The sequence below is a fragment of the Manis javanica genome, chromosome 4 (assembly GCF_040802235.1).
Source record: "Manis javanica isolate MJ-LG chromosome 4, MJ_LKY, whole genome shotgun sequence".
In the NCBI taxonomy this organism is placed as follows: domain Eukaryota; kingdom Metazoa; phylum Chordata; class Mammalia; order Pholidota; family Manidae; genus Manis; species Manis javanica.
The window spans coordinates 32407930-32426408 of NC_133159.1; the positions used below are offsets into that span (position 1 = coordinate 32407930).

The 18479-nt window shown below is 42.4% G+C and overlaps 1 protein-coding gene across 8 annotated transcripts in view; it reads right to left on the reverse strand.

Moving 5' to 3' along the window:
• The window catches only part of HIVEP3 (HIVEP zinc finger 3), a 474019-nt gene that overhangs the window by 363794 nt on the left and 91746 nt on the right, over window positions 1-18479 (reverse strand). For 6 of the 8 annotated variants that reach the window (XM_073233748.1, XM_073233749.1, XM_073233746.1 and 3 more), the window contains one exon: window positions 14419-14530. The exons of 1 other annotated variant lie outside the window; for it this stretch is intronic. The gene's annotated coding sequence lies outside the window, so the exon portion shown is untranslated. Of the gene's footprint in view, window positions 1-14418; window positions 14531-15945; window positions 16070-18479 lie in introns of those variants that run through there. One more of the 8 variants, XM_037002243.2, reaches the window with a different exon arrangement.

Genomic DNA, 18479 nt, shown 5'->3' on the forward strand with positions numbered 1-18479 from the left:
CAAGCTTACATTCCCACCAGCAGTGTAGGAGGGTTCCCTTTTCTCCACAGCCTCGCCAGCATTTGTTGTTCTTAGTCTTTTCGACACTGGCCATCCTAACTGGTGTGAGGTGATATCTCATTGTGGTGTTTATTTGCATTTCCCTGATGATTAGTGATGTGGAGCATCTTTTCATGTGTCTGTTGGCCATCTGAATTTCTTATTTGGAGAAGTGTCTGTTCACATCCTCTGCCTATTTTTTAATTGGGTTATTTGCTTTTGGGGTGTAGAGATGTGTGAGTTCTTTATATATTTTGGATGTTAACCTCTTGTCAGATATGTCATTTACAAATATATTCTCCCATACTGTAGGATGCCTTGTTGTTCTATTGATGGTGTCCTTTGCTGACAGAAGCTTGTTAGTTAGATGTAGTACCATGTGTTCATTTTTGCTTTTGTTTCCCTTTCTCAAGGATATTAATTCAGAAAAAAGTTGCTCATGTTTATATTCAGGAGATTTTTGCCTATGTTGTCTTCTAAGAGTTTTTTGTTTCATGACTTACCTTCATTCAGGTCTTTGATCCATTTTGAGTTTACTTTTGCGTATGGAGTTAAACAATAATCTGGTTTCATTCTCTTGCATGTAGCTGTCCAGTTTTGCCAGCACCAGGTGTTGAAGAGGCTGTTATTTCTCCATTGTATGTCCAAAGCTCCTTTATTGTATATTAATTGACCATATATGGTTGGGTTTATATAAGGGCTCTCTAGTCTGTTCCATTGGTCTATGGTTCTGTTCTTGTGCCAATACCAAACTGTCTTGATTACTGTGGCTTTGTAGTGGACCTTGAAGTTGGGGAGCGTAATCCCTCCCACTTTATCCTTCCTTCTCAGAATTGCTTTGGCTATTCAGGGCCTTTTGTGGTTGCATATAAATTTTAGAATGATTTGCTGTAGTTCATTGAAGAATGCTCTTGGTATTTTGATAGGAATTGTATTGAATCTGTAGATTGCTTTAGGCAGGATGGCCATTTTGACAATATTAATTCTTCCTATCCATGAGCACGGGATGTGTTTCCATTTATTGGTATCTTCTTTAATTTCTCTCATGAGTGTCTTGTAGTTTTCACAGTATAGGTCTTTCACTTCCTTCATTAGGTTTATTCCTAGGTATTTTATTATTTTTGATGCAATTGTGAATGGAATTGCTTTCCTGACTTCTCTTTCTGCTAGTGTATAGAAATGCAACAGATTTCTGTGTATTCATTTTGTATCCTGCAACTGTGCTGAATTCATATATTAGATCTAGTAGTTTTGGAGTGGATTCTTTAGAGTTTTTAATGTACAATATCATGTCATCTGCAAACAGTGACAGTTTAACTTCTTCCTTACTAACCTGGATGCCCTTTATTTCTTTGTGTTGTCTAATTGCTGTGGTGAGGACCTGCAGAACTATGTTGAATAAAAGCGGAGAAAGTGGGCTTGCCTTGTCCCCAAACTTAAAGGAAAGGCATTCAGCTTCTTGCTGTGAAGTATGATGTTAGCTGTGGGTTTGTCATATATTGCCTTTATTGTGTTGAGGTACTTGCCCTCTATACCCATTTTGTTGAGAGTTTTAATCATGAATGGGTGTTGAATTTTGTCAAATGCTTTTTTGGCATCTATGGAGATGATCATGTGGTTTTTGTCCTTCTTTTTGTTAATGTGGGGATGATGCTGATGGATTTTCAAATGTTGTATCATCCTTGCATCCCTGGAATAAATCCTACTTGATCATGATGGATGATCTTTTTGATGTATTTTTGAATTTGGTTTGCTAATATTTTGTTGAGTATTTTTGCATCTATGTTCATCAGGGCTATTGGTCTGTAATTTTCTTTTTTTGTGGTGTCTTTGCCTGGTTTCAGTATTAGAGTGATGCTGGCCTCACAGAATGGGTTTGGAAGTATGGGCTCTTCTCCTACTCTTTGGAAAACTTTGAGGATGGGTGTAAGGTCTTCACTAAATGTTTGATAAAATTCAGCAGTGTAGCCATCTGTTCCAGGAGTTTTGTTGTTAGGTAGTTTTTTGATTATCAGTTTGATTTCGTTGCTGGTAATTGGTCTGTTCAGATTTTTTGTTTCTTCCTTGGTCAGACTTGGAAGGTTGTATTTTTCTAGAAAGTTGTCCATTTCTTCTAGGTTATCCAATTTGTTAGCATATAATTTTTCATAGTATTCTCTTATAATTCTTTGTATTTTTGTGGTGTCTCTGTGATTTTTCCTTTCTCATTTCTGATTCTTTTTATGCGTGTAGACTCTCTTTTTTTCTTGATAAGTCTGTCTAGGGGTTTATCTATTTTGTTTATTTTCTCAAAGAACTAGCTCTTGCTTTCATTCTTTCTATTTTTTATTCTTCTCAATTTAATTTATTTATACTCTAATCTTTATTATATCCCTCCTTCTACTGATTTTGGGCCTCATTTGTTCTTCTATTTCTAATTTCATTCATTGTGAGTTTAGACTGTTCATATGGGATTGTTCTTCTTTCCTTAGGTAGGCCTGTATTGCAATATACTTCCCTCTTAGCATGGCCTTCACTGCATCCCACAGATTTTGGAGTGTTGATTTATTGTCATTTGTCTTAATATATTGCTTGATCTGATTTTATTTGGTCATTGATCCATTGGTTATTTAGGAGCATGTTGTGAAGCCTCTATATGTTGGTGGATTTTTTGTTTTCTTTGTGTAATTTATTTCTTGTTTCATACCTTTGTGGACTGAGAAACTGGTTGGTGCAATTTCAATCTTTTTGAATTTACTGAGGCTCTTTTTGTAGCCTAGTATATGATCTATTCTTGAAAGTGTTCCATGTGCACTTGAGAAGAATGTGTATTCTGCTGCTTTTGGGAGTAGGGCTCTGTAGATGTCTGTTAAGTCCATCTGTTTAAATGTGTTGTTCAGTGCCTCTGTGTCCTTACTTATTTTCTGTCTGGTTGATTTGTCCTTTGGAGTGAGTGGAGTTTTGAAGTCTCCTAAAATGAATGAATTGCATTTCTATTTATGCTTTTAATTCTGTTAGTATTTGTTTCACATATGTAGGTTCTCCTGTGTAAGGTGCATAGATGTGTATAATGGTTATATCTTCCTGTTGGATTAACCCCTTCATCTTTATGTCATGTCCTTCTTTGTCTCTTCTTACTTTCTTTGTTTTGAAGTCTATTTTGTCCGATACAAGCATTGCAACTCCTGCTTTTTTCTCCCTATTAGTTCCATGAAATATCTTTTTCCATCCCTTCACTTTTAGTCTGTGTATGTCTTTGGGTTTAAAGTGAGTCTCTTGTAGGCAGCATATAGATGGGTCTTGTTTTTTCATCCATTCAGTGACTCTATGTCTTTTGATTGGTGCATTCAGACCATTTACATTAAGGGCATCGATAAGTATGTACTTATTGCCATTGCAGGCCTTAGATTCGTGGTTAACAAAGGTTCAAGGATAACTTCCTTACTATCTAAGAGTTTAACTTAACTCACTTAGTATGCTATTACAAACAATCTAAAGGTTCTTTTCTCCCCCTTTTTCTTTCTCCTCCATTCTTTATATACTAGGTATCATATTCTGTACTCTTTGTTTATCCCGTAACTGACTTTGGAGGTAGTTGATTTAATTTTGCATTTGCTTAGTAATTAACTGTTCCACTTTCTTTACTGTGGTTTTATTACCTCTGGTGACAGCTATTAAACCTTAGGAATGCTTCCATCTATAGCAGTCCTTCCAAAATACACTGTAGAGATTGTTTGTGGGAGGTAAATTCTGTCAGCTTTTGCTTATCTAGAAATTGTGTTTAACCCCTCCTTCAAATTTAAATGATAATCTTGCCAGATAAAGTATTCTTGGTTCAAGCCCCTTCTGCTTCATTGCATTAAATACACCATGCATTAAATACTCCCTTCTGGCCTGTAAGGTTTCTGCTGAGAAGTCTGATGATAGCCTGATGGGCTTTCCTTTGTATGTGATCTTATTTCTCTCTCTGGCTGCTTTTAATAGTCTGTCCATATCCTTGATCTTTGCCATTTTAATTATTATATGTCTTGGTGTTGTCTTCCTTGTATCCCTTGTGTTGGGAGATCTGTGCATCTCCATTGCCTGAGAGACTATCTCCTTCCCCATATTGGGGAGTTTTCAGAAATTACCTCCTCAAAGACACTTTCTATCCCTTTTTCTCTCTCTTGTTCTTCTTGTACCCCTATGATACAAATATTGTTCCATTTGGATTGGTCACACAGTTCTCTCAATATTCTTTCATTATTCAAGATCCTTTTTTCTCTCTGTGCCTCAGCTTCTTTGTACTCCTCTTCTCTAATTTCTATTTCATTTATCATCTCCTCTACTGTATCTATTCTGCTTTTAAAACCTTCCATTGTATGTTTCATTTCTGATACTGTGTTCCATAATGATTGGATCTCTGACTGGAAATCATTCCTGAGTTCTTTAATATTTTTCTGTACCTCCATGAGCATGTTTATGATTTTTATTTTGAAATCTCTTTCAGGAAGATTCATGAGATTGGTTTCATTTGATTCTTTTTCCGGTGTATTTACAATTTTGCTTTGAACCAGGTTCCTTTGACGTTTCATATGTGTATGTGGCACCCTCTAGTGCCCAGAAGTTCTACTTCTGGAGCTGCTCAGCCCCTGGAGCAATGTTGGGGGTTGCAGGGGAGTGGTATTCATGCCTGGGGGGAGGAAAGAGCTGTTTCCTGCTTCCTGGCTGCTATGCCTGTCTCCATGGTCAGAACCAGTGGGCTAAGGACACAGGTATAAGCCTCTATGCTTTGCTATTGTAGTTGCTGTAGATGGGGCTTCCTTCTGGCTGGGCTGATGCCAGGACAGGGTTTGCCAATTTGCGAGCCAGATGCAGGCTGGCAGGGAGAAAGGCAGAGCAGGCTGCATATCACGGTGGGGGGCCTTAGAGCTGTGTAGCCAGCCAGGGGAATGGAGCACCTGAAGATCATGAAAGTTCCCAACCTGTTGGGCAGAGTGCACCCGGACACTTTTATTTACCTGTCCTTTCTCCTGAGCAGTAAGCTCTGTGCAATCCTTAACCCTTTGGCAGCCCTCTTGCTTTTAGGAAGTCTCTCAGACTGCCCACCCAGATCAGTTGGATATGGATCCCTGTTTTCCTCAAGCAGCTGGAATCTCAGTCTCTCCAGGTAGTCCACCTATCTTAGCTTTCCAACCCCACTAATCACCAGAGCACCAGAGCACCAGGTTCATGCTCCACAGCAGATCTCCAGGGCTAGATGTTCAGCAGTTCCAGGCCTCTATTCCCTCCCCATGCTGTTTCTCTTCCTCCTGGCCATAAGTTGGGGTTGGGGAAGGGCTTGGATAGCACCAGGTCACGTCCTTGGTATGTTACCCTGTTCCATGAGGTCTGTTCTTTTCTCCAGGTGTATGCAGTCTGGGCAGAGTGCACCCAGACAATTTTATTTACCTGTCCTTTCTCCTGAGCAGTAAGCTCTGCGCAATCCTTAACCCTTCTTTCCTGTTGCTCTTTCAGGATTAGTTGTATTAATTATATTTTTGTATTATATGTGGTTTTAGGAGGAGGTCTCTGTCTCACCTCTCATGCTGCCATCTTTAATCCTCGGTTTTCAAACTACTCAATTTTTAAATAAAGGGACAAAAGACTTGAAAAGTCACGTCACACACAAATAAAAGAAAATCAAAAAGACCAAAAGCATATGACAAGACTCTGAACCTCTTTAGTAATCAAATATATACAAATTAAAACTAGAGAAGATATTGCACACACACAAGACCAGCAAAAATTTCTGACAATATCCAACAAAATATAAATCTTAGCATGGATACAGAGCAAAGGGAGTGATTATAGGCCACTGTTGAGTATAGAAATGCATTGGTTAAATGTAGTGAAAATTAATTTTTGTATGGAAATGAAATTCACACAACATAATGGAAATTAATTTTGAACTATTTTAGAAGCATTAAAGATGCCCACAGTCTGGGACCAGTAATTCCACTCCTATGTATATTCCCTAGACAAACTCACATGCATGCTCACCAGGGAACCAAATGCTGCTGATGTTCACAGCAATGTTATTTACAGTAGCAGAAAAACCTGGAAATAACTTAAATGTTTGTTAACAATAAAATAGATAAACTGAAATACATTCATTTAATGAGAATACTATAGTTCAGCAAAATGGAAAAATTTCAGCTACACTCAACAACATGAACTAATCCAAGAGTGAAATATTTAACAACCAGTTGGCACAGGGACTGTCCAGTCAGAAGGGGTCCCAAATGTAGTGTTGGAGCTGGGTCCCAAGATCCCCCTGCCTGGCCAGAGGTAATTCTTTCAGGAAGGTGAAGAGACTTGAAAAGGTCTCAGGAAAGCACACAAGCGAGTGTTGGGGAGTCAGATAAGCAGCAAGTTACCACCAACTGATATGGAAATACTTCAGTTGTTTGCCAACCAACGCAGCCTTCTGCTATGCATGGGCTAACTATGACATCAGAACATAGGATACAAACAGTATGATTCCATTTATATGAAGTTCACAAACATGCATAACTAAACAAGATAGTGTTTAGGGCTGCAAACATCAGGGGTAAGACAATAAAGAAAAGCAGAGGGAAAAGAGACAGAAATGTCCAGAAAATGATTATCCCTGAAAAGGGAGAAGACAGAAGAGGACAGAGAAGGTACCACCCTTCAGAGGTTAAGAGTAACATTCTTTTTCTTAAATTGGCTGGTGAGTACATGAGCATTGGTCACTTTATCATTCTTTATACCTTTATATACAATTTGTAAGTGTTCTTTTGTATCTAGTGGCTATTCAATTAAAATTATTTAAAAAGAAGTTCATAAGGAAAAATTTAATATGCAACTTATAACAAATTGCTGTGGCTCCTGCCATATCTACTCTAGTTGCTTGGCAGAGATGATCTTCTCCACTGTAACTGGGGTTCTCTTATATCTACTTAAAATTCTAAAAGCTTCTACACAAAACACTCCAGAAACATTCTTGCAAGAATCTTTCCAATAAGGTACATCAAGGCCCAACCTCCAGAGTACATTCTGTTCTGGCTTTTTTAATATAATCATAATCACAATGGTTTTATTGGTGGTTTTTTTAAATCTGAAATCTCAAATTTTGATATTTTAAAAATTGGGCATTTAAAAAAATTTTTAATGGAGCAAACAACTACATTCTGTCTCTCTTACCTAAATTTCAATGGTGGAGGTCTCATTTTAAGTCCTTTCCCATACTCTTCAGCTGTGTGATGCCCCAATTCTTTTCATAGAGATTTGCTGACAATCAAGAGAAGTTTCTCAGAGTATTTTAAGTGTATATTGTGGGACAGGGAGCCAGGTGGGGGAGGTCTGGGTAGTTGCACATATGTGCAGTTTTTTATCAACTCCAGCAAATGCTTGACATTTGTAGATTGAACATTCACTTATTCGGTCACTTGTGAACCCCAAATAGCCATGTCACATGGCAATCATCCTTTTTGTGAAGCACAAGTGTGAACTGTGCATTGCAAAGCTACAGCACAAGAACAAGTCTCTTAGCTAGAGGGGGAGCCCTGTCAAGATGCCAATCCCAAGATGCCACCAGGAAAAAAAGAAACTCTCTGGAAATGAGAGAAATTTTATTTCCTTGAGTGCAAGTTGAAAAGGCAAATAATTGGTGGGCTGTAAATAATCATGGGAAGCTCTCCTTTCTGTACAGAAACCTGATTCAGAAGGAAGTCAAGAGCCAATGCAAATATCTATGCATTTGTAACTTTGGGGATTTGCCAAGAGTTTGAGATGTATCCATAGAGAATGTCAACGGTCTACTATATTGAGTCTTGATTGAGGAGGCTTTCAGAATTCTTCTACTAAAGTTAAATCAGCTCATTTTTATCAGGGCTCCTCTGATCTTAAGACAGCTTCAGTGTCTCCCACTGAGCCTGTAGTGAACGACTGAATAGACTAACTTTGGTGACAACTCAGCAGACCAAGTGTGGGTAAAACTGTAGTATTTCCAGAATGCCTCGCCTGGCTTTGGTACATCTGCATATCAACAGGCGTTCAGAGGTGGAGAGAAGTATGGCTTTAGTGCACTTGCATCTTTCCTCAGGGGTGGAGAAATTCATCTCCATATCATTGGGTGATTACTTGGGCAACAGAGGGCTTATCTGTACCTGACAGGTGAGGTGGAGGGTCGGTGTGGTTGCTGCTTAAGCAGAGAAGAAAGACGTCCTGGGACTGCAGTTTGTGAGCAATAAATGGGTTTTAAACTTTATTTCTCCCTTTGACTGATTTTGGTTTTTAGAGGTATTTTGCCCTGGGATTTCCTCTCCCCAGACTTACAATTGCCGAAAGTCGGCAGGGTTCCTGTGAACCCGAAACCTGTCATAATGGGTGTGACCTTTGGGAGGGCCGCCCCTAGAAATGATGGGGAGAAGTGGCACTCACACTGAGGGACATGTGTCTATATGCTCATGTGGTCGTGGAGGCACCACCATCGCTGCTAGCGACACCGACCCCGACCCATGGCCCGAGCCTAAAGCTACTGCTTCTGCCACTGCTGCTGCTCTTGTTGCTGGCCAGAGCCTGGCCACAACCATAGAAAGGAGCAGAGGTCTGGGTCACCTTGAAGCAACTGGCTGCTGGGTACCACACCTTGCTGGCTATAGAGCCCATTGCCGGAACAGCTCCAACCAAGGTAATAACCTCCTATCCCATCACGAGGTGGGTGTGAGACTGGACCCAAAGGCCATGGAGTGGCATGGCACAGACACCTCAAAAGACAATATGGGCCCATTGGTGTGGCTTGTCTTTCACCTTTGAAGAAGTCAGCCGAGTCCAGAAGGAGTGCCCTGCACGTTGTGCAGATCAGCAAACCACCAAGAGGGGCCTAGAGCATCTCTCTGCAGCCTATGGTCAGTCACCGGTTACTGAGAGCGATCGAGGTACCCACTTTATTGGACATGTGTTGCAAGGATGGGTGCAGCAATTAGGAGTAAAATGGATGTTGCCCTGGACATTTCAACACATGGATCGGTGATGGCTGGCTCTTCTGGTACCTTGGGGAAAAGGCCTAGAAGCTAGCCTTCTGTGTATTCCTGTAATAACAGCAAATTGGCCCCCGACAATCATGGTTATTTGCCTCTATGGTCTTTGTGTCCTGGATGTGCCCCCTGGCTGCAGCTGCCGTGTGATGGCTGGAATGGACGAGCTTTGGACTTAATCTGCATGGGACTTTGAACCTAGCTGAATCCTCTGGCTTGAGAACTATGATTGTGTTGCTGTTGTCAAGAAAATTATGTTTAAAGAGAGGCTTGACTTTGTCTAAAGTTTGGTAAAAGTTTTGTGAGCAATCTAGCATGATTGTTAGGAATGAGTAAACAAGTGTTGAAACGTATTTTGTGCTTAGTGAGAAATTGTGCTGTAAAGTACATTTACTTAATCTGCATAGGCTGAATCCTCTGGCTTGAGGATTATCAAGATTTTATTGCTGTTGCTATTGCATGTTACTAGATTGGTCGGAAGAAGGGGATCGAGTAAATTGTAAGGTGAGATTTCTGGAGGGGTGGATTGTGGGTAAAATTGTAGTATTTCCAGAATATCTCACCTGGCTTTGGTACATCTGCATATCAACAGGCGTTCAGAGGTGGAGAGAAGTATGGTTTTAGTGCATTTGCATCTTTCCTCAGGGGTGGAGAAGTATCAATGGGTAATTACGTGGGCAACAGAGGGCTTATCTGTACCTGAGAGGTGAGAGAGAGGGTCGGTGTGGTTGCTGCTTGAGCAGAGAAGAAAGATGGCCTGGGACTGCAGTTTGTGAGCAATAAACAGGTTTTAAACTTTATTTCTCCCTTTGACTGATTTTGGTTTTAGAAGTATTTTGCCCCGGGATTTCCTTTCCCTGGACTTACACCAAGCATGTCATGTATTTATAACACTGCTTTTGTCTTCTTCTCTTTCTATTATTTGTTGATCAGATTTCTTTAGATCCCAGTCATGCTTGCATTACTCATTTTTGAAAAGTTGGCCCTGAACCCCAATTCAAGAACCCACAGCTGTTGCGAGTTCCCAGTTTCTGAGACTAACTTCCCTATGCTTCTCTCTGGCTTCACTCCCCAAATCGGCGGCATTCGGTTCATCTCTATGCACATTTAGATGTAAGCTCCACCCTTCTTTCTTCATAAGAATGCCCAACCACACCTGGTATTTTGCAACACTTAGTAATGAAAAGAGGAATCATAGCACTCATGATGGCTATTAACAGGCCAAAGCACATATTCCCAAATGTAACCCTGCCAAAGTGTCACCTTTCTACTCTAGAAGGTGTGATTCAATCATATCCCACCACCAACCCCTACCTCCTCTGCCTTCCAAGCTCCTTCTAAAAGATTTCAGAAGATATCCTCGTCTCCATCTTGTTGTATCAGTAACACTTTGTTTATATATATGGATGTACACATATACGTATGCATTGAATTTAAAAATACTTCTTAAAAGGTGTCAGCATTCCTTTTCCTCTACTTTTGTTTTTCCTGTAGCCTTTGTTTAGGCTACAGGGTTTAGTAAGCTGTAACTAAGCAAATCATCAGAGGCTCAAGCAAGCTTAGCACTGTTCATGTAATGCAGACATCCTTCCGGTTTGGGACACAATATTTGAATTGTGTTAACACCACAGTTTAGCACAAAGGTGTTGCCGTACCATCTCAAACTAGTTTTTCTGATGAGTTTTTAAAAGCACAGCGGTGGTCATGTGTCCACATTCCCTTCACTGACGTAAGAAACGCATGCCAAACTCTCCTGCTTTGTCTCTTCTAATGGGGTCTTTTCCAGTTAATGCCAGAACTCAAGTCGCCAAGTTGGGAGGCTCTATGTGTGTCTCTGATCACCACAGTGCAGGCTGAGGGTCCCATGTCTCCTTCCTAGCATTTTCTGTAGCATCAAATGTTAGAATCTAAGTACTGCTGACACCAGCATAATAGGTGTCTGCTAAATTTCAGCAAAAGATCATAAAGTTCTCAATTAATTTCAACAGAAAGGCTTTATAGTTATAATTTTGATCAGTAAGCTCCTGGCTGTCCAAAAACCCCAGAAGTGCTGTTATCCTGCATAAATGCAGTTTTTTCCTTTTAAGCATCATGTTAACTAAATTATTGGGGTTATACTTCAAATTCTCAAGCCTTCTGAAATGGGACACATAAAAGTCATTTAAATTGTTCTTGATGCACAGAGGTCATTATGAGCATCAATTATGCTACAAAACAGAGTTCTGAAGACCCATGAAAATATATAAAATGTCACTGAATTGCTTACATTAAATACTTATACAGTCCTAAATGCTATGCTTTGAATTCCTGTGCCTTTCAAATTTCACTGCAAGTTATTTTAGCTTTTCCATTTCTTACATTACTAGTACTTCTTACTGATACTTGACAAAAGAACTTTAATAACCCTTGTATAGTATTTTATCAATCTCTTCCAATTTGCTAGGTATATTCAGCAAACTAATAACTAACCCTCTCAGAACTTTATGTAATTGAAGAGTCCTGGAAAAGAGTATGAAATTTTCTGCAGTGATCAAAATACATGTTTATGGACTTAACGACATCTCTCTTGGTTCACAACTTAGGTCCCAACTGGGTAAGTGAAATTGTGTAAATGTGAGTTCCAGACTGTTGTGCCATTATCCTAACACACATCAGCCACAGAGCACTTGTTACTTTTTAGCCCATCTCCTTTTCTTCTCATACTATGTTGGTAGGCTTGGTAAAGCTATGATGATTATGCCCACTCTACAGATGAAGAATAACATTGATTGTGGGCTTTGGCAAATATGGCCAGAAACACCAGTGCTTGCTGTTCATGTAGCCAGTGTCTCTGGCCCTGCCTGCTCGGTGCATCTGTAAAGTTGTAAATATGTTCTGACTCCACCAGAAATGGAATGAAGAACAGCACGTCAGGGCCTCCTTGAAGGACAGTGTAGAGAACAGAAAAGAACCTGAAAGACATCAGGGAACTACAGAGTAGAAAGTGAGCAACAAGTTAAAAGCTATCCAGTTGTCACACAGCTTTCTTAATCTTATCTTTCATCAAGCTGGGGCCTGGAATCTGCCAGGACTTCAGACTAAATGCATTTTCTTCTTGCCTGTAACTTTCACACACTAAATGCCTCAATGGCTCACTTGACAAGGACCAAAGACAGCACACACTTCTCTACTCCAAGGTGGCTGGCTGCCACTGAAACACAGTGGGTGGAGACAGTTCAGTTCTACAACGGTGCCAACTGAGCATATCTTGATCCACTGCCGTGGTGTACACCCTTGTACTTGGCCCTTAAAGCAGGCCTGCAAGGGTGTTGAGGGTAAAGAATAATCCTAGCCTGAAGGGGCCAGACTTCTCCACCAAATTAACAATCTGCCCAGCTTCCCTAAGGGGCACAATAAAAGGCTTCAATGGAACAAGTCATGTCTTGCGGGTGCCTTAACTAAGCAGAGTGAGTGGGGAGGAAGGAGAGAGAGCTAAGAATTGCACATACACTTTCCCTTCCGGCCTGCAGATAGGGACAGCTGTTCTCCTACCTTGCAAAAAAAAAAAGAAAAAGCCCTCAATATTTTAATGCAAGAATGCTCAGGGCCTCCAGTCTCTGCAAGTCATTGTGGTTTTAAAGAGCATATGTTAAGCAGCTCAGCCAGCATCAGCGGTCTGCTCTTCAGCACGACAATGTAGCCCAACCCCAGAGCAAAACTGAAACCCTAGGGGGGACAGAAACTCTTCCCCTCAGGGAAGCATGAAGAACAGCTGGAACTGAAAACAAGTTAGCCTAAAACAGGCTGTCACCGTGGATTCAGGACTCACGTCTCCCATTCAGTCAGTAATTCAGTGATTCCGACCCTCTCCGGGGTTCAAGACGGGTGAAATGACCAAATGAAAGTTCAGACAATGACTGACTGGAAGGGATGTGGGAGGAATTTCAGATCAACACCAACCCAAGGCTAATTCCACCCTGTCGCCAAGGGACATGTGGTCCTTGCACGTCTGTTCTTCATATAAATTGCTCAAATTATTCCCCCACTTCCCCACTTCCCCCATTCTCCCTGCCCCCAGCATATGTACACATAGTTACATAAAAACATCTTAAACGTGGAACCCAACTTCTTCAGGCCGGGGGAGGACCAGGAATGGTGCGGGAGCTGTTCAGACGCTCGGTCTGATCATTAGTTGAGGTTACATAATCACACAAACAGGGGCTGGAGAACGTTCCGTGGAGAAGAGTTCAGCGCACACCTCATTCTTTCCCGGCTCCCCTCCCCCCATACCCAGAAAGCAAGCCAGTTTAACACAGCTGAAGCACCTGCTGTGGCTGGAGGGGGCGGAGGGACCTGGCTGCTGCGGTTTCAGTGTCAAGGGCTGCCAGAAACTTGAGGGTGCGCACTAGAAAGAGCGCCAAGGTGCTGTTCACCCAGCGACCAGACCCCTCAGAGCTCCTGCCTGTAACCACTGCCCCCAAACTTCAAGGGAGGGACAAGCCACATAGTAGTCCTGACCTGCCAATATAAACCAAAGCAGCTGCGTTCAAGGAACCCAGCGCTTGGCCTCCGAGTTCCTCTGCACCACTCCCGTCCAAGTCTACCCGGGTTCAGGTGGTCCGCCACGCTCAGGAGTCCTCAGGCAGCCCGTACCATCTCATCAGGGGCCTTTCAGCACCTTCAGGGTCTCTAATTGTCAAAGACCGTAAAATGTGGGTCATAAGGAGGAGAGGGGGCACCCACTCTGCTAGAGGCAAGGCAAGAATCCCCGAGAGGGCAGGAGTTTGTTTTTCGTTTTGTTCTGTTTGGAGCGGAAGGAGGCTGTGATTTTGCTTTAGAAACATTGTAGGTTGCAGGACCAGGATAAGCGGGAGAAGGGAAAGACCTCCCTTCTGCCTCGGCACCCGGCACCGTCCCAATCTCATTTAGGGCAACCGAGGCCGCTCGGGGCGGCCTGCACAATCCCGAGCAGCAGCAGAAAGGCAGGTGCAGCAGGAGGCTATGCAGTCGCCCACAGCTGAGGCTCATTAGAGGGCTGGCCGCCAGTGCGCCGGTGCCGAGCCGGCGGCGAGCGGGCGAGCGAGCGGGGAGCGCGCGGCGCGCAGGGGGTTACACCGCCGCCGCCGGTGGCGGACACGCGGGGGTCACTGGAGATTCGCCGCTCCCCCCGCACCAGGCCGCGCAGCCGGCGCAGCCCACCGAGGGCACCGCAGGCCGGGCAGCCGCCCACCCGCTGGCCCTGCGCCTCCGCTAACGGACACCTTGCCCAAGAAAGGCAACCACAAGATGGAATCGCAGCGCGCTATTTCGCGTTCCCGTGGCGGCCGCAGGCAAAACCACAATAAATAAAATATAGCGCAAGGAATCCATCCGTCCAATAAAAATCCAGAGTCCCTACCTTCGGCCTTGGGATGGCAAACTGGTCCTGTGTTCTCTGACCCACGGTTCCAGCCCCTTCTTCATGAATTAATCCGGTCAGTCAGCATTTTGTGCATTTTTTTCATGAACACCTGTTTCAAGTAAGGGGTAAAAATCTTACTGAAAGAATTGTCCTTGAATAATAAACTGTGCATACATATGTCCATCCAGGAATGCATGTGTGTTTGTGTACACACATATGCACACGGAATATACATGTACATTAAAGCACCAAACTAGGCAGTTGGATAATGGGAGAGTCGGCTGGTTGTGAGCATGCTCGCGCCGGGAACAGATCCACCCTCTGTTATTCCTCTGAATAAATATAAATCACGATCAGAAACCCAAACAGTAGCATCCCTCTTGAATTCCTGCTGCTGAAAAACACGGAATAAATTCAGCCCGCAGACACAGAATCTAATCAGCAGCTGTTTTCTGAATCCAGAGCCAACCCATGCCTCGCCTGTCTTTTCCACTATGAGTCCAGACCTTTTTTTGAAAGGGGTTTTAACCTTTTAAAGATACAGTACACCAATTATCACTTCTGAATAGCTATTACTCCAAGCGCAGGAAGCCAGTCCCATGCCTAAGGACGCAGGGCAGTTTTGCACTCAGTGATAATGATTTCATTTATCGGTGCCTTAAAATATATATATATATATATATAATATACATGTACAGAGACAGAGAAAATGCAAATGTAAGGTATAAAACTAGACACTATTTATTGCAGTGATGAGCTCCTCATTAAGTCATCAGCATGTTATGTAAACACTGTAATTCCTCACTTCTGAACACACATGTTCACAGGGTCAGACAATGCAGAGGATGCTTGTCAGCAGGCTGTCACCACTCATGAACTTCTAAGTTCAGCTAAAAGACCAGGAAGCCTGCAAGGTGGCTGAAGCAAGTGGGAATATCTGCCACTTCAGAGTTAACCACAGGGCATACCTGGCCCCATCCTGCCCTACACCCTCAGGTGCCATGTCCTCAAACTAAAGAATCGTGTGGCACTACTTCTAAACTATAATGTAATCTAGGACCAGATTTTGTTCCAAGACAACTTTTTTTCAACCAGAATCTGAAATCCAAACTACCACCTGAAACTAGAATTTCTAATGATTCAGACTTAGGCTCTTTCTTCTTCAAGGTTTCGTTAAAGCGATGGCTTTATTTTTCCTTTCCTTTTTGTTTTCAGGGCTCAGCTGGGCATGGAGGTAGGAAAACAGGGTGAGGGAGGTAAACAACTTCCAGCCACACACACCCACTTTTTTTTTTTTAACATTCATCAAGTGCTTTTGCCACCCAGATGGCACTCTAGTTTGCTTGGGCTTTTAAAGATACCTCTTTTAAAGTAGAGAAGACACCAAAACTACTAACTTATGGATCCCAAAGGAAAGGAAATGCCTTTCACAGTTTTTTTTTTCCCCCAGGTGCCCCAGACCTTCCAAACAGCACCAGCTGCTTCTCCTCTGGTTCCCACCCAGCAGCAGCGGGAGCAGCTTACCTGAAGGGCAACCCTGGTGTCCTACAGCCACTCCCAGGCCGTGTCCCTCTAGCCCTAGCATCAGAGTGCATGCCTTCCATTGGCAAACCACTGATACCAGCACACTGTCACCCTCCCACCTCATCACAGACGCTGCATGTGCTGCGCACTCCCAGACACACACACCAAGCCCTCTCCCTCCCTCTTTCCCTCTCTCCCTCCCTCTCTCCCTCCCCGCTCCTTCCAGGGCTCTTTAGCAGAAAATTACCATATTTCATGTGTCATCGCCCTAACTAGCTGGGCCTGTCACTGATTGGCTGGGCACTGGCAGCCGGAAATGTCACCAACCACAGAGCTTGGAACTGGCTCTCCTGTGGCCACAACCGACCTGAGCCCAGGAGGCTCTCTGATAAGGCGCAGACCTACCTCAGGGGGCCTGTCACTCCTCTCACTGGTCCAGCGCCACGCCCTCTCCCAGCCTCCCTCTTTGCCCAGCCCTGGGGGAGGGGACAGCCAGGCGAGGTGGAGTGGGTCTCCATCCATGCTGGGAGCTAGAGCTGCCTCCATCTGCAGGGAGAGAGGGAGCCGCTGCAATTCCTGTTCTCCCCAGCATGTAAGGGAAGAAACTAAAGATGCCTCCATTTGGTTTTAAAGATTTGGAGAGAGTGTTCCTGACAAAAACAGTCTCTCACACTCAAAAAAATGTGTATATATATATATATATATATGTGTGTGTGTGTGTGTGTGTGTGTGTGTGTGTGTGTGTGTGTGTGTGTGTGTGTGTATCCGTAAGGCTGGGTGAAAACAAGATTTTTTAACCTCAGGAGTTTATCTACTGCTGCTCTTCATTCCTCATCTAACATCATATGCACAGAGATATCATAATTATGACATCGTAGGGCTGCCAGGGAATCTGAAGCCAATTCAATCCATCCTCCTCCCTTAAAAAGAAGAGCTCTTAACCTTCTAGAAAACTCACCAGAGAAGGTGGCTTCTTAACGTGGCTTTACAATGCCTTGTGATGCCACACAATTTTTTAAGAGTTAAGTGGTCTTTGTAGCGACTGACTGTGGCTATAATTTACGCTGAGTTCTCCTGCCACATCTTTGGCAGATGTTAGTGACCCACCATTTGTGTCACCTCATTCAGTGCTCCCAACTAAATTAAACCCCATCTCTCTGGACCTTTTTGTAAAAGTTGTTTCTCAAACCTTTAATTATGCTCTTTTATTCTTTAAACTTTAGAGAAAAGCCTCCCAGAGCTATATGAAACTGAAAGGTCATTTGGCCCAGATGCCCACGTGATGCTTCATTCCCCTCTTCTATTTCCACTGTGGGGCTTCTGGTTTCTGGGATGGTAAACTGGCCTCAATATTTAGCCCCTCCCATTCCTAAAACAAAACAAACAAACAAAAACCACTTATTTGACCAAAATTCAGTGGCAGTGCTGGGAACCAGAGAAAGAGGTTATCAATAAAGCTGACATTTTGAAGAATATGGGGAAGATATAAAGTAGATGGGATGTGGGTGAGCAAAAGCTGATTAGTGCTGATAAGCTCAGGATTCTGCACAGATCCCCTAAGAAGAAAGTACATAGGTCTCCAGAAAGGGTCCTGGAAAAGGGTCTGGAAAGCTCAGAAGAGCAGAGATTGGGTGAAGGTTATGGACATGAGTTCAGAAGCAAAGTTAAAGGACATCAGGAACTAGGCTGGTTCCCTCCACATGGAATGGCAGTTATCCACAGCATCTTTGGAAAGTGGAAAGTTTGTCCCCAGTACGGATATTGGGTATGGAATGGGGCAAGACCACAGCTCATTTGGGAATACCATTACAAAAATGAAAAATATTTAATCAGATAAAACATAAGATGTAACAGAGAGATCCAGAATACCCAAAATTCGTCTTATTTAATAAGAATTCCAGAAGAAGACAACATTGTTAATGAAGAAGACAATCATTGGTAATGATTAATAAAATCAAGGAAGAAATAGAAGAACATTTCCTTGAAGTAAGACTTCAGGCCTTAGAGCATATGGGTTTAGTGAGTACTATGTAGCAGGATTACTGAAATAATACACAGTAATAGATGCAGTAATGTAGTATGATATTCCAAAAACAAAAAGAAACAACTACAAGCTTCCTGATAGGAGAAAAAGTTTGGGCTGTTTAAAAGAAAAGAAAATCAGACTGACATCATACTTCTCATCTGCAACATAACACTAAAAGACAATGGCACAATTTTTATAGAATTCTGAGAAAATATTATTTTAACTCAGGAATGGCATAAGCTGCCAAACTATAATTTCTCTCACATGGGATGACAAAAGAAAGGCAGGTTTGAAGACACAGATGTGTCATCTAAATATCCTTCATCAAATTAGAAAAAAAACAACGAAAAATCACTTAAAAATCTATTCTAACCAAGGGAAAAATAAGCCAGAATAAGGAACTCAAGAAAGAAGAGATATTACATAAGAAAATGTAATGAGGAATATAGCCAATAAAAATGTATGGTTAAGTATAAAAATGATTGATAATATGGTTGTAAAGTTTAAC